This window comes from Artibeus jamaicensis, unplaced genomic scaffold (assembly GCF_021234435.1).
Source record: "Artibeus jamaicensis isolate MK-2021 breed Jamaican fruit bat unplaced genomic scaffold, CSHL_Jam_final contig_519, whole genome shotgun sequence".
NCBI classification, from domain to species: domain Eukaryota; kingdom Metazoa; phylum Chordata; class Mammalia; order Chiroptera; family Phyllostomidae; genus Artibeus; species Artibeus jamaicensis.
Genome location: NW_026521871.1, coordinates 26924063 through 26939959, shown reverse-complemented (window position 1 = coordinate 26939959; position 15897 = coordinate 26924063). Strand labels below are relative to the sequence as shown.

Sequence of the window (15897 nt, the reverse complement as noted above, 5' to 3'; positions counted from 1 at the left end):
AATTCTTGATGTCTTCCCATCCTTACAGTGATTGAACTTCTCCTTCCCAGGCAAGCAGAATCCTGTGGCATCAGACACTGTGCTCTCAGTCAGGGGACAGACCAGGTGACCAAACAGTAACAGGCCACCATGAGGTGCTCTGCTCCTTGCCATTCCTCTGCAGTTTCATGAATATCTTGCTCTACTCTAAAGGAAGAGTGACCCTGGCATTTATCGGGTTGCCATTTTAAAGGTTCCTTTCTGAGCCACCAAGGAAGTTTCCAAGAAGGTTTGGAAAATCCCTGTCCCAGTGTGTGCTGGTGTTGTGGACTGCAGGGGAATAACAGTTGTGGGATCTCTGTGGATGCCTGAGCTTGCATGTGTCAATTGTTAATTAAGAAATAAGTCTTTGTAAAAGAGTGTAAGGTCAAGAAATAAGAAAAGGGCAGGCAAAAATGGCGACTGAATGCCAGTCTGAATCCTGTCAGTGGAACGTAATGGAACACAACTCAAGCAGGCTTTTGAATTCGTAAGATTAACTTAGATAAAGGAACTGATTGCACATAATGGGAAGTTTGGAGTAGGGGCATATTTAGCTTAATTCATTGGTTCAATTATATCACCAGGAATCCATCCTCAACATGTTTTCCTTTGTCTTCAGGCTTGCACCCATGGTGGCTTGGCTATAGCAGCTCCAAGCATCGTGTCCTCACTCAACGATGACCAAAGGTATACAGAGAACATCCTTCTCTTGTTCTCTTTTTAAGAGTAAGAAAAATATTCCCAAAAGCATTCCCCCAAACACACACACACACTTCATGTCTATCCCATTGGCCAGAATTTCAGCACATGTTTATTCCTAAAACAACCACTGGCAAATAGAATGTAATTAGTATGGTTGATGTGCACTAATAGAGATTTACCTCTTGGGGCCCAGGAGAGGTCCAGCACCTGACAGCTGGACACCTGAACAAAATCAGTTCTGCTAGTAGGTAAAGGATACATGGGCACCCTTCCCAAGAAATCATGAATCTCAAGAAAGCCAGGGAAAGACTGCTTATTGGAGTGTGACTCCTTCTGAACAGTCACTGGGGGGGGGGGGGGGAACAGCACTTTCTGAAATGTTCCTCCAGGGCAGGAGACAGGAGTGGGAACTGAGTCCTCACAAGTCTATCCCTCAGGTGCTATGCCAGGTAGTATGTGATCAGAGGGTCTCATTGAGCTAGAAAGATTTAATCCTGGGGTTGTTCCAGTATCCATCACTTCAAGGCAAAAGGTCTGAGACCTCTTAGGGACCAAAGGACAATATTTTTTTCTCCATAATCAAACATAAAAATTCAGTAATTTCAGAGGTATTTCTTACTAAGCTATAAACTCAATTCTTCCTCATGTCTTTCGGAGCTATTAAATCCTTTGAGATGAAGCATTGTATGATAACTTCTTTCCCTGGATGGTTTCTGATGTCACCAGCAGGGGCAGTCCTGGACTTCTGGGCACTCTGTTCATTACTCTAATAAGCATCATGTTTAAGACTAAATTCATTAGGGTGATATTTCATATTACACTAGGGAATGCACTGTATAATCCAAATGTAAAGGCAATGAGGATTTCTCCCCCTCTCTCTTACCTGCTGCCAGAAAATGAAAGGGCGCCATAGATCTGTAAAAGGCAACGACCTCATTTACTTTAATAACCTCTGCCCTTTTGCCCATTCTAAGCCAGGGGAGAAGAATTTATGGAAGCACTTGTGTTCTAGTCCACCATCACCTTTAGCAATCTTAATTCATCTCTGAGATAATAATTCCCATTTCTTAAAAATGAGCCAACTTAATTGGCATGAAAATCTCTTTAAAAATCTCTCCCTTCACATGTTCCTTAAGTTTCTGAAAAGAGCCCCTTAGCATGAAAATTAAGTTCCGAGGTTTCCCAGCTGATGGAGATTTGCAAAGAACTAAAATAAACCTGGATTTATTTTCTTTACAGTTTTAGGTTAATGCAACTTTATTTTAGGAGACTAAAGATGGTTTATGGCAGGGAAGTGCACCAACGAGCCAGAGCCATCAGCACCACTGTCAGGCAGATAGATGGAGTAGAGTTGCCGCTGACATGGCACCGTGCCAGGGGCACCAGAAAATCCATCCTAATATCTCTGTACATATGTTCCACGTGGAAGAGTCATTTCTTCAAAAAACACATCTAAGGTTCAAAAAAATGTTCTCTAAGATATATAACACTTCAACAATGTAAACCAGTGTAATTGACTGTTAATGGGTTCTTCCACAAAAACAGATTTTCATTATGGAAAGGGGGCACCTGAGAAGGAGGAAAGGACACAAAAGCAAGAGTTGGAAGGAGATGAGTTTTCCTGAATCCCCTCCTGGCAGCTTGGCCTGTCCCTAATAAGACTGAAGATGCTTCAAACAAAACTACTCTATTAAATAAAGCTGGAAGAAGTCAGGGCTGAATCCTGTTTCATATTAAGTGAAAACTTTTCTGTGACATGCCCAGGACAGAGTGATCTATCATAGGCTTTATAGTATGGCCATGTTCCTATGCTCTTCTCCTCCTCCACTGTTGTTGACCTGCTGGGGCCTTTTCTGATCTATGACATGCCCTCTTCCCACTCTCTGGGCTGAGGACAGAAAATTGGTTTCATCTCCCATGCCAACTCTGCCTGGTAGTGGCTTCTTGGAGTGTGTCAAGATCTGAACAGCGTCTGAGATTTTTATCTTTCTTGCAGGTTAATAAGTTAGGCTGCCACAGTTTTATGGATGTTAATAGAAAACATGAGACTCCTGGGTGAGAGATGAAGGATCATTTATTATTTACAGCAACAGTAGCCAAAGTATCAGCATTTTTGCACCAGTTTCCAAGCCTCAAATTCCACAGGGTGACCTGAAAAGAAGCAGGTGACCACTGCAGATATAATAAGTTGTACTACAGAAGAGGAGGCCTGAGTTCAAGGAACCCAAATCTCTTATAATAGATTTAAGCATGTCTGTTCTTTGCTCTAGAGAAAGACACTATCTTCTCTATCTTCCAAGAATGTAAGCAAACCTGTCTTGTGCTTGAAAGGAGATACTATCTATATCTACCAAGACTGGTCACTATATAAGAATTGTTGAAAACAAAGGGCAGTGAATGCCTCTTGCTCATGAGACATGCACAAGTGCAAGAGGGAGGATTGTATGAGAATAGTAACCATCTCCCATTTATACAACATCTTGTCTTCTGGAGAATCTTCTCTACTCTGTTGGCTACTTCAATGCACCAGACAAAATAAGGCTGAGATCAAATTCATTCCATTTTTCTCCTACAGCATCTAATTGAGGCCAGTATCACAGACTCAGACAGGTAAATGAATCCTATAAACCATCAGAGGCCACCTTAGAAAACAAGATGGTTTCTTCTTAAGTTTTTGTGTTAAACTTTCAACTCAGCCCAAGATATCAATTCAGGCCTAGCAGGGTGGTGATTTCACAGATTTTACCTTGGCCCATAAGGAGGAAGACTAAGGCAATTCTACCAACTATACCAACCCTGGCAAGTAAATTGAGGCTAATCTGAATGTCTTCCAGGGTCAAGGTAATGTCCTTAATCACTTTAGCTAACTTCAGGGACAGGTTTTATACCACCTTTTCTATTGGATGACACCTATCATAGGGATAACTGCCTTCAAGGTGTAAGTAACCAGTCAGCTGTCCTCTAGGAAGCTCTCCTGAGTGACCTATGGTAGCTTCTCTGTGTAGAGATCACCACAGTTATCTGAGGGCTACATTCTCTACTGGTGATATTTCCTTAAACATTTGCAAGTGTCTATGGCCACCCTTCAGGTAAAAGTCTCTGAGTCCAATAAGGGCCTTTGTCTTGATAATGGAGGCAGAAGAGACATCAATTTTTCCTTTTTTTTTTTCCTTGACAGAAAAGCTGAGTGTTGTGAATCTACCAACATAGTCCTAAGAATCTTTATTTTGTGAGAAGATCCCCGAATTTTTCAAGGTTCATCAGCCACTCCTGCTGGCAGAGATGTGACAACACTTCAGTCAGGGCCTTTGAGTCTGAGACTTCTAATTTGCCAACTGCATTAGCCTACAAGGGCTGGCATAACAAAACACCACAAACTGGGTGGCTTAAACAACAGAAAAGTGTTTCTCAGAGTTCTAGAGGTTAAAAGAACAAGGTGTTGGCAGGTTTCTTCTGAGGCTTCTCTCCTTGGCTTATAGGTAGTTACCTTTTTTACTGGGTCTTCATGATCTTTTTTCTGTGGTGTCTCTTCATCTTTGCAATAAGGACGCCCTTATAGCAGCCATCTTATGGGATTAGGGTCCCACCTTTATAACTCATTTAACCTTAATTATCTCTTTAAAGGCTCTTTCTCCAAATACAGTCACATTGAGGGTTAAGGCTTTATTTAACATGTGAATTTTGAGGGAACACAATTCGGTCCATAACAGCAACCAATGGGACATCATCCATATAGTATAAGCTGTGGACATAAAATGGTAGATGCATACTCACTAAATTCCAGTAGTAAATGGCACAGATTTAGGTACGCCTGAGGGCATACTACTAACCCATAGTGAAGACTTTGCCACGTTAATGTGACAGATCTTAATCCTCAGATGTCAGTGGTATGAAAAAGAAAGTTGACAACATTTGAAACAATATATCAAGTGCCATTAGTCTGTGAAATAGACACACTAGCTGAATCTGAGTTCCTTTTCCTCCCACAGGTCTGAGTAGGCTAGTGACCTGGGCACTCATATTCAACGGAGTCATAAAATTTGAGTCCCTCCCTTAAATTCTCCAGCATGCTCAGAGGGTGTGTGTATGACCTTGGATACCTCTTGAAGATAGACAGACTTTGGCCCTGCCTTGAATCATCTTTTTCCTTAAAGTAGCTGAGGTCATTATATGTAGGGAGAGGGGACAGGGACTATGGAAGGATGGAATGACTCCACACCATTAAACAAAGTTTCTCACTTGCTTGATTTTGAGCATCATGGCAGCAGCTCATGTTTCAACCAAATGAACTTTCAATGTTTTCTGCCCACCTAACACTCTGTGTCAGGCAGCAAGCTCATCATGGCTGATGCCATCTATCTCAGGATCAGGAACCCTTTCACTCAGCAGCTGCTTTTCCACATTGCTTTTTGGCCAGAGCCACAGGGTTTGGCCTCTCTTGCAGACTGACTTGACTTGCACAGTAACAATCTTATGTAAGGATGTCACCTTCATCTGAACATCTGCTGTACGAGGGGTCAGCAAACTGCTATGGATCAAATCCAGCTTGCTGCCGGTTTTTGTAAATAAGGATTTATCAGAACAAAGTTATGTCCATTCATTTACATATTGCCTGTGGCTGTTTTTGTGCTACAATGGCAGAGTAGAGCAGCTGCAGCAGAGACAGCATAGCCCACAAAGCCTAAAATATTTACTACCTGACTGTTTACACAAAAGAAGTTTGTTGATCCCTGTGCTACAACATTATCGAGATAACATTCCTTAAGACCTTGCCCAGTTTCAACAAAGGGGCTAGGAGACTTTTTTAGGATGGTGGGGCTGGAAAAATTTAGATTTCTCTGGTTCACTTTCTCATTCTCAAGTAGGTCATCTTCACTAGCATTGGAAACCCAGTGTAGGGCAGTGAGAACCCAAATGCTAGTCGATGTCTCAACTGTGGCATCCCACAGCAGCTTGTCTTTCTCAGGGAAATCTCCCTAAGAAGGCCAAAGCTCCCCTATAGTAGTCAGAACCCATTGCAAAATTAATTAATTAACTAATTAATTTAAAAAAACCACTTCTGAGACTTTTCATCCTTGTCTCCAGTAGATCTAAGTTTGACATAATAGACTGCAGGGGAGGTTGAGCCATGAGCCTCAGCTAGTGCCATTCTCCCTAATACACATCACCTCTTATCTCCCAAGTGGCCAGTCAAAGTTTTAATGATTTCTGCCAAGAGCAGTCACACATTTCCCCACTTTTATGCTCATCGTAGGTCTCCATAACTGTTGTCTGAAATGAATGGAAACTCCCTCCTTCTCAGAACAAATCTTAATACTAGCTATTAAAATGGGGTGGACTTGAGTCTGAACACAGGTTTTGTGACAAAGTCCTGGGGAAAGAATTAGCCAATAGCCAGGAACCATTCAGGCTACTATATTTGAACTTATTTCCTGGTACTTAGTCTGTGACCACTTCCCCAATTTCTCCTAAATAATAAGATCTATTTATTTATTGTCCCATTGACCATACAGTTTAGTAAACGTGTTCACTACCAATTTTATAGACTCTCTTCAGATCCCATTATTAAGCCCATAAGGCCTTCATCTTTCCTCTTCCAAGGAGATATGTTTCTTTCAACATCCAATCCTCATCATCAAAATTGTCAAGAAATGAGAAGGTCTGAGATTTTATCCTACTTATAAGCCAACAAGTTAGCTTGACACAGTTTCATAGATGCTGGTAGAAGACACAAGACTTTTACGTCAGAGATAAAAGACTATTTATTACTCACATCAACAGCAAACTAGAGTATCGACATTTTTTGGCCAGTTCTCTGAATCCAAATTCCCACCAGGTGATGTGAAGAGAGACAAAGGACAGGAGCATATGCAATAACATGTTGCAGAAGACCTCTGAGCTGAATGAATCTGAATCTTTCATCCTTATTAGCATACTTTCCCTTTGCTCATGTGGGACATACTGTTTCTATCTTCCAAGGCTTTTTGCTGTACAAACAACCTTGAAAAGATAGTTCAGAACAACAGGCAGAGAGTGTCTTGCTCAGAAGATGTGCAGAAACATCAAAAACTCATAGAGAGTTGTATCCCAACAGAGTGCAGATTGAGAAGGATTTACCACACCTAGGCTCAGTGAAATGATCCATTAGTGATTTCTGTAACTGACATTGGAGAAGGTACTTGCAGAATTTATGCAACATAAAGCATATTATATGATTAATTACCAAATAAATATATAAAATATAAGAGAGTTGATTAGTAAATATAAGTATATGTATACTTACTAGGTTTGATACAGGGTGCAGCCAGGGGGGGCCGCCCAAAAAAAGGATTTGGAATGGTGTCCAGAATTCAAAGTGTATAGGAATATTGGAGAGACATATAAGATGTCCTCAAACACCCCCCCCCAGGGGGAAGGGATGAATGGAGCAGGGCCATTGAGAGCTATTTTGCATAGCAACAGTTTTGCAGCTAACCTCTGGAATGATTATTTAACATATCTATAACCTTTAACTGGTTTCATAGATATGTTAAATAGCTGTGGCTAAGTTTGGAGCCAGGGAGAAGGGAGTAGCGGGGACCCAAGATGAAACTAGGGGCTGCGCCCCTGAGTGGAAAAGACCAGTGTAAGAGCTTGGAAAAGATGAGCTCCAGGACATGAGGGGATAACATGAGGTGAGGAGAGAGCCACGCGGTTTCAGCAGAGTGAGGATCCCCTCTTGGTGAGGTGAAAGAGGGAGCCACATGGTTTTGATAGGGTGCAGACCCCCTCTTTCCCAGGTGAAAGGGAAAAAACATGCAGCTTTGCCAGAATGGAGATCCCTGCAGCCAGGTGAAGAAGAAAGCCACATGCTTTTGGTGGAGTGCGGACCCCTGCAGCTTTGGTAGAAGAGGCCCACGTGGCTTTGGGGTGCCCCGTTTGGCCGTGTGGCCTGGAAAGTAAGAAAGACTTTGACTGGAACTGGGTACAAAGAACTCTTTCCAGTGGACCGTGAGAGGGTACCACAGTACTTTGGATTAACTAGAGAGAGATCCTGCCTGCACGGTGACACAGCTGATGGTGCTAGCGGCCTGCAACACAGACGTGTGCTCTTTTCCTGATTTACGGTACCCGGAGTTGGGACAGTGGGAGAAGGGAGCGCTGTGTGGGTGTAGGTGTACAACCTAAAGGACTTTGATATTTTAGTGGAGGCATTAGGCCTGAATAGCATTAAATAAACATTTTGTTTCCTTTTCACAAATCTCTGGCATTGAGAGATGTCTTTCCAATTGGCAGTGGACAGAAGAGCCCAGTAGATATCAGTATTTTGTTTTTGGGAGGGGCCCCTGTTGTATAGCAGTTTTGGGCATCCCTAGGTGGGCCAAATATTGTATTGCCCCTCCCTCAGACCTCTTGTTCGGTAACAGGTTTTCAATATACCAGTAAAAACCAGTTAACTAGTTTGAAAATACTACAATTAAAAAGAATGACATTTAAACTAGCATTAAAAATATGAAATATCCAGAGGCAAGGTTAACAAGAAATATTAAGGACTAAATAAAAAGGACCATAAATTTTCACTAAATGACATAAAAATTAGAATTAAATCAGTTGAGAAACATCCTGTTTTCCTAGATAGGATAATTCACTATAGTAAAGATGTCACTTTTCAAAAAATTCATTTGTATAGTAAATGTAATTCTAGTCCCAATGATCTAGGTGTTTGAGTTTGCAGAGGGGAGGGGTTATTATTCATGGTAACACTTGTTGTATTGACAGAGCCCTAGATTTATGGGTTGTTCTAGTCATTATTAGTTGGCCATCCTACCTAGTTTGCCAAGTTCACAAAGCAATTTCTTAATCCACAACTCTCTGTGACTTGGGGAGGACTTTAGTACAACAGATTCCCTCAAGTACTGCTTCCTCCCTCACTAAGATCAAGTTCCATAGCTCCAGTCCCTGAGTCCTTTGTTCAAAGGCTAAAGCCAAAATGCAAAGACAAAGCCTTCATTTTTAAGGCTTGCTCCATTAGACTTTTCCTCTGTACCCAAAGTCCCACAATTGAATCTCTGCAACAGACCATATGTATAATAAATAAGGGAGCAATAGAAATGGAATTAATTATGGTTCCAGCATTAGTGAATCTCTGGCAGAGGTTCAGTGAAGACCTTTTAGTAGTTTTTCAGTGCCCTGTGTTTTGATCTTGTAGCACCAACTAAAATAAGATCAGTGAAATTGTTCTAATGCTTAGCACACACCCATTCCTCAGCAGTTCCAGAGTTTTGCTGACCTAAAAATTTTAGGAAAAAGTTTGAGTCTCCTGCTCTTCTACCCATGGGAGGTTGTCTATTCTCCAGATTCTTTTAATGCTAACACAACAGCTACCCTCACGATTAATTTCATACCCACTTTGCCTAACAGCATCTACTTTGCCTAACAGCTAGTGCTGATCCAGCACCTGAAATGAGAGAGAAAAGCCCTGGGTAGTGGTCACATTACAGAAGATTAACTCTTTTCCTACCCTCTGCACTAACTATAAAGCATGGGAGAACATTCCCATCTTTATAATGGTCAAGAAAGCATTTTCCTGTTCCCTGGTTTCCATGGGCATTACCTCAACTCACATAACAGTGTAAACTCATCAAGTCGTGGAAAGTTCCAAACAACAAAAACAAAAGAATTCCTCTTATGTGGTCTGCTTCCAACTCTGATCACGTTTATGTAGGGTGACTACATAATTTATGGGGTTCAGTGCAAAATGAAAACAGAGGTTATCAAGACAGCAAGAATAGAGCATTAAACCAGGTATGAGACCCTTCTGTGCGCAGGGCCCTGTATAACTGCACAGGTTGCATATCCATGGGGCTTTTCCTGCATTTACATTTCAGCATTGCCCATGGTTTGCTGATTCAAGTTGACTCCTGTTTTCTGCAGGTTTTATGAAGTTACACCCCAGCTGCAAGGTTGGAAAAAAAAAAGGAAAACTAACTCCCTCAATTGCTCTAACATGAGTTCAGATCTGGGGTGGGTGATGTCGACTGGAGGGAAAGAATCTGTGTCCAATCCAATTATTGTTGAAGCAGCAGGTTAGCAATAGCAGGTGCTTATAGTCACAACCCTATTGACCCAAGTCCAGATTTGTGACTTCAGGAACTTGTCACACTGCCATAGAAGTAGGACTTAGAAAGGACAATCAGATTATCCCATGAGGATTTCTCTGGATGACCATGGGGCAGGAGGGTCATAGAGGAGATTCCAGCTTTAGAGAATAGTGTGCCAGACTGACAGCTAACAGATTCCATACAGCCTACAAACACATTTATTGGCTTATAATATTTTTTAAACTATAAAATTTCACCTTAAAATCTGGATTTCTGCCTCTAAACAATCAGAAGAGCTAGAATCCCTATGCCCAGATTGCTGCATGGCAAAAATCAGCTAGAGTTGAGGAGCCACTGTCCTTAGGTCTAGCATATACTCCCCAGGTCCCCACAGCCCCCAGCTTCCCCATTATTCTACACTCTGGATAACGTATGCATGCACCTTCCTATTCCTGATCTTGAGTACCTGATCCTCGCTTCTTGAAGGGCTTTTCTAACTCTGAGAAGCCACTAATGGTCAAGTCTCTAGCATGGACCAACATTGAATTGAGTATAGTTATAATACAATTTACACTGATTTATACAGTCAACTATTAGAGTTTCTGAATGCAATCTGAACATGAGTGTAAAGTACTTTGTAAGATGATGATGATGACAGTCATTGTTAAGCACTTAGCAAGCATAGTATAAAGGTTATACTATATGAGTGGAGATACCCCCAAAATGGAATTTATTTATTTTAAAAAATGTGTATTTATTCTTACATGTTTAAACTTCAGTAACCTTCAAAACACTCTCCATCTGATGCAATACACCTATCAAGACATGGTTTCCATTGCTCAAAACAGTTTTTGAACTCGTTGATTTTGATGCCTTTTAGTGCTTCTGCCATTTTCTGCTTCACTCTTCCACATCGGCAAACCATTTCCCTTTGAGGACCTTTTTCATCCAGGAAAACAAAAAGAAATTCACTCAAGGCAAGATCAAGTGAATAGGTAGGGTGGGGCATAGAGGTAATGCTGTTTTTGTTTTTAAAAAAAAAACTGCTGAACACCCAGTGTAGCATGGGCAGGTGTGCTTGTAAATCACCCATTATGAGAGAAAAATGGTGGCCAAGTAGGTGGAAGCTAAGCTCACTTGCTTGTGCCTCCAGCACAGAGTCTTGGCTGATCTTCTGACAAGTAACCGAAACAATCAACGAAATTTCAGGTGATATGAATTTTTCAAGCCAAGGAGTACAGAGGTTGTTTTGCACTGTCTGCACCTGTAAAACAGCGTACAAGATGTGGTGGCTGGTGTGACTCTCAATAAGCCAGCAAGAGGGACTAGCCCACCAAAGACTGACCCAACAACAACCAAAACCCGATTACAACAAAAGAGCTCATATAAGTTACATAAAGGTCATCCCAAGAGCATCCAGTTCAGGAGATCAAGGAGACTGCACCACTGAGTCCCACAGGTCTCCTACCAAAGAATGCCACCCCACAAAGACAGAGAGTCAAAGCATATCAATCTAATATGCAGAAACAAACAAAAAGAGTCACCTAAAATGGGGAGACAAAGACATAACTCCCAAATGAAAGGAAAAAAGAATCCCAGAAAGAGGCTAAATGAAATTGAGGCAAGCAACCTATCAGACATAGAATCCAAAATAATGGTTATAAGGATGCTTAAGCAGCTCAGTGAGAACTGTAAGAAACTCTATGGGAGCTACAAGGAACCTAGTGGGAACTACATCAGCATGAAAAAAGGACATAGAAACTATGAATAAGAAATGGGATGAAATGAAGAATACAATATCTGAAGTGAAGAATACACTAGAAGGAATTAAAAGCAGGCTAAATGAAGCAGAGGATCAAATCAGTAAGTTGGAGAAGGTATAAAAAAACATCCAGACTGAGCATCAAAATGAAAAAACACTATAAAATGAAGATATTTTAAAGGAGCTGCAGGTCAACATGAAATGTAATAATATTTGCATCATAGGGATACCAGGAGGACAAGAAAAGGAGCAAGGGATAAAAAACCTGTTTGAAAAAATAATGACAGAAACTTCCCTAATTTGGTGAGGGGAGAAGTCATGCAAGTCGAGAAAGCACAGAGGGTGCCAATCAAGGTGAACCCAAAGAATCTGCTCCATAACACATCATAATTAAAATAGCAAAATGTAAAGACAAATAGAGAATATTAAAGGCAGCAAGGGAGAAATAGGAAGTAACATACAAGAGACCTCCTATAAGGCTGTCAACTGATTTCTCAACAGAAAAATTACAAGCCAGAAGGGAATGACATCAAATATTCCAAGTAATGAAAAGCAAAAGCCTGAAACCATGACTACTCTGCCCAGCAAGGCTCTCATTTAAAATGGAAGGTAAAATAAGGAGCTTCCCAGACCAAAAAAAAAAAAAAATGTAAAGGTTAAGAGTACATGTCTACCAAACCAGCACTGCAAGAGATGCTAAAGGGACTGCTTTAAGAAGATGAAGAAAAAGAGGAACCCAGATACAAAAGGAGAAAATGGCAATTAATAAATACTTATCAATAATAACCTTAAATGTAAATGGATTAAATGCTCCAATAAAAGATATAGGGTAGCTGAACAGATAAGAAAACACAGCACACACATATGCTATCTACAAAAAACCCACCTCAGAACCAAAGATATACACAGGCTGAAAATAAAGGGGGGGAATATTCCAAGTAAATAGAGATGAAAAAAATGGGGTACCAACACTCATATCAGACAAAATAGACTTAAAAACAAAGGTCATACTGAGACACAAAGAAGGTCACTTCACAGTACTTAAGGGAGTAGTTCAACAAAAGGATATATCACTTACACCGAACTTACATGCACCAAACATAGAAGCACCTAAGTATATAAAGAAAATCTTGGAAGACTTCAAGAAAAATATCAACAGCAACACAATCATCATAGGGGATTTTAACACCCCACTATCAACAAATTATAGATCTCACAAACAAAGAATCAAAAAGGATATTGTGGCATTGAACAACACTCCAAATCAAATGGACTTGTACACGGAAGCTTTCATCCCCAAAAAGCAAAATATGCATTCTTTTCAAAAGCACATGGAACATTTTCAAAGATAGACCACATGATAGGACACAAAACAAGCTTCAACAAATTCAGGAAAATTGAAACCATATCAAGCATCTTCTCAGATCACAAAGCCTTGAAACTAGAAACCAACCTCAAGGAAAAAAGTTAAAAACATTCAAATATATGGAGACTGAATAATGTTATTAAATAATGAATGTGTTAAAAATGATATCAAGAAAGAAATCAAAAGGTTCTGGAAACAAATAAATATGAACACACAACAACCCAAAAATATGGGACATACCAAAGGCAGTCCTGAGAATGAAGTTCATAGCAATATGGGCCTACCTAAAAACAATAGAAATATTTCAAATAAACAACTAACCCTACATTTACAAGAACTAGAGGAACAACAAACAAAGCCCAAAATGCGTAGAAGGAATGAAATAATCAAGATCAGAGCAGAATTAAATGTCATAGAGACTGAAAGAACAAATCAAAGGATGAGTAAATCCAGGAGTTGGTTTTTTGAGAAGATAAACAAAAATCAACAAGTATTTAACCAGACTCATCAAGAAAAAAAGAGAGAGGAACCAAATAAATGAAATCAGAAATGAAAAAGGAGAAATTACAACCAATATCACAGAAATACAAATGATTGTAAGAAATTACTACAAAGAACTAAATGCCAAGAAATTTGACAACCTGGATGAAATGGACAAATTTCTAGAAAGATACAATTTTCTAAAACTGAATCATGAAGAAGCAGAAAGTCTTAACAACCAGCAAAATTGATAAAGTAATCAAAAAGCTCTTCACACACAAAAGCCCTGGACTGGACAGCTTCACAGGTGAATTTTACCAAACATTTAAAGAAGGACCAACTCCTATTCTTCTCAAACTATTTCAAAAAAATTCGAGAAGAGGGAAGACTCCCAGGTTCTTTTGGAATTATCCTAATTTCAAAAGCAGGTGAAGACACAAGAAAGAAAGAAAACCACAGGGCAATATCCTAATGAACATGGATGCTAAAATCCTCAATAAAATATTGGCAGTCTGGACCCAGAAATACATTAAAAAGATCATAAACCATGATTGCCGTGGTCCAGCCAAAGCAGGGTCCAGGTTTTCCTGAAAGGTGGGTAAGGCGTCAGCGATGGGTAACAGATGACAACATGCCTCAAAGGACAGTGAAGCTCTGTTCTGTTTATTGCAAGTACAAGCAGGTTTTTATATTTTCATTTTAGATAGTGATTAACATTTGCAGCATAGCATGATCAGTTAAGCAGAAAAAATCAATACAAAGGTAACCAGGAAAAGTACAAAAGTTCCCATAGATTCAGTTATATTAAACAAAGATTATTTTGACCAGGAGAGCCATAAATCAGACAATTAGAAATAGCTGTGTGTATAGAATTTGAATATCTTCTTGTATATTAAAGTTCTCAGAATTTGTCATGGGGCAAAAGGATACACTAGATCGAGTAGAGGTAATAGGAGATTTATTGTAAGGCCTTTGTGATGTCTAACTTAGCTATCTATCCTTTTCTGTCTAAAATGTTTCTCTGTGTACTATAAACTCTGACTCCCTAGTAACCATTTCTACGTGTTTAGTTTGTAATAACTAACCAGCTTTTGTTATTTCTTTGCCTGTCTAATTGATATATATTCCTATTCAAGGTAAAGGAGGGGCTATTACTCCAACAACTTTTAGACATTCAGGGACTTTGTTCTCTGGTCAAGAAATTATTTTGTACAACGTCATTGGAATTATGCTAATCAATGAAACTGAAATACACGTGTCTAACAATCCCACCACCTTTTGATCACCCAAACAAACATGTAAGGAGAGATAAACAGGAAATCCTGCCACAGTTGCCTCTGCCTTGCAGATGCATCTCAACCATCCCGACCGTATCCCTGGGCTGTGGGCAGGGGTCTGTATAGTTTTTACTTGTGTTCTTGGAAGACCCTTTGTATCTGTGGGTAAGGAACAGTCATGGGAAAGTCTTTCTAATCTGTTTTTCCATTCCCTCAACTGTTGGCAGCACAACCTGTGCTTGCAACAATAACCTGGTTCTTCATTAACTGGCCTAAACTGTTGATTTAAGAGATCTAACTTGTTTTTCTTATTTCTGGTACACATGGCGGTCCTGATCACTTTCAATTGCTCAAACCAAGGTAATTTATACAACTTGACATGTTTTCCCTTATGGTTAACAATTATATTACCCTGGCTGTCGTACACCCCTGTATAAAGAAGAGGGGAATCTGTGGGGATTTTTCCATCCTTTCAGGCAATTCCATGAGGAATACTAATGTCTTCCCCAGAACTGTCCCTTCCTCTTGGGTGATTTTCACAGGAATAATTAAGTACAGTACAATGTCTATATTCAGTAGCAAGAGTAAAATACTTAAAATAAAACAGCCAATTGTTAACCCATTTTGGATGCCATGTTCTCCTCCAGGGAGACAAATTCCTTGAACTCAAGTCCTCCATGCCTGGACCTTGTCAGACAACATGGTTGGAAGAGGATGTGGCACATGATCAAGTGGGATTTGTCTCAGGGATGCAAGGATAGTCCAATATTTGCAAATCAATAAGTGTAATACACCACATAAACAAAATGAAGACAAAAATTGCATGGTCATATAAATAAATGCTGACAAAGCATTTGATAAAATCCAGCACCCATTTATGATAAAAATACTCAGCAAAATGGGAACAGAGGAAGCATATCTCAACATAATAAAGGCCATATACAAGAAACCTACTGCCAACATCATACTCAACAAGCAAAAACTAAAAGCTTCCCTCTTAAGATCAGGAACAAGACAAGAGTGTCCAATTCTACCACTCTCATTCAACATACTACTAGAAGTTCTAGCCACAGCAATCACACAAGAAAAAGAAAAGAAAGACATTCAAATTGGAAAAGAAGTGAAACTGTCATTATTTGCAGATGACATTATAATGTACATACAAAGCCCTATAGTCTCCACCAAAAAAAAACTACTCAACCTAATAAG

General features: G+C 39.9%; 1 long non-coding RNA gene across 4 annotated transcripts in view; it reads right to left on the bottom strand.

Moving 5' to 3' along the window:
- Positions 1-15897, bottom strand: part of LOC119048266 (uncharacterized) — a 389482-nt gene that overhangs the window by 257459 nt on the left and 116126 nt on the right. The window contains exon 4 of one of the 4 annotated variants that reach the window (XR_008392352.1): positions 10478-11067. The exons of the other annotated variants lie outside the window; for them this stretch is intronic. This is a non-coding gene — a long non-coding RNA (uncharacterized LOC119048266). Of the gene's footprint in view, positions 1-10477; positions 11068-15897 lie in introns of those variants that run through there. 4 annotated transcript variants of the gene reach the window in all.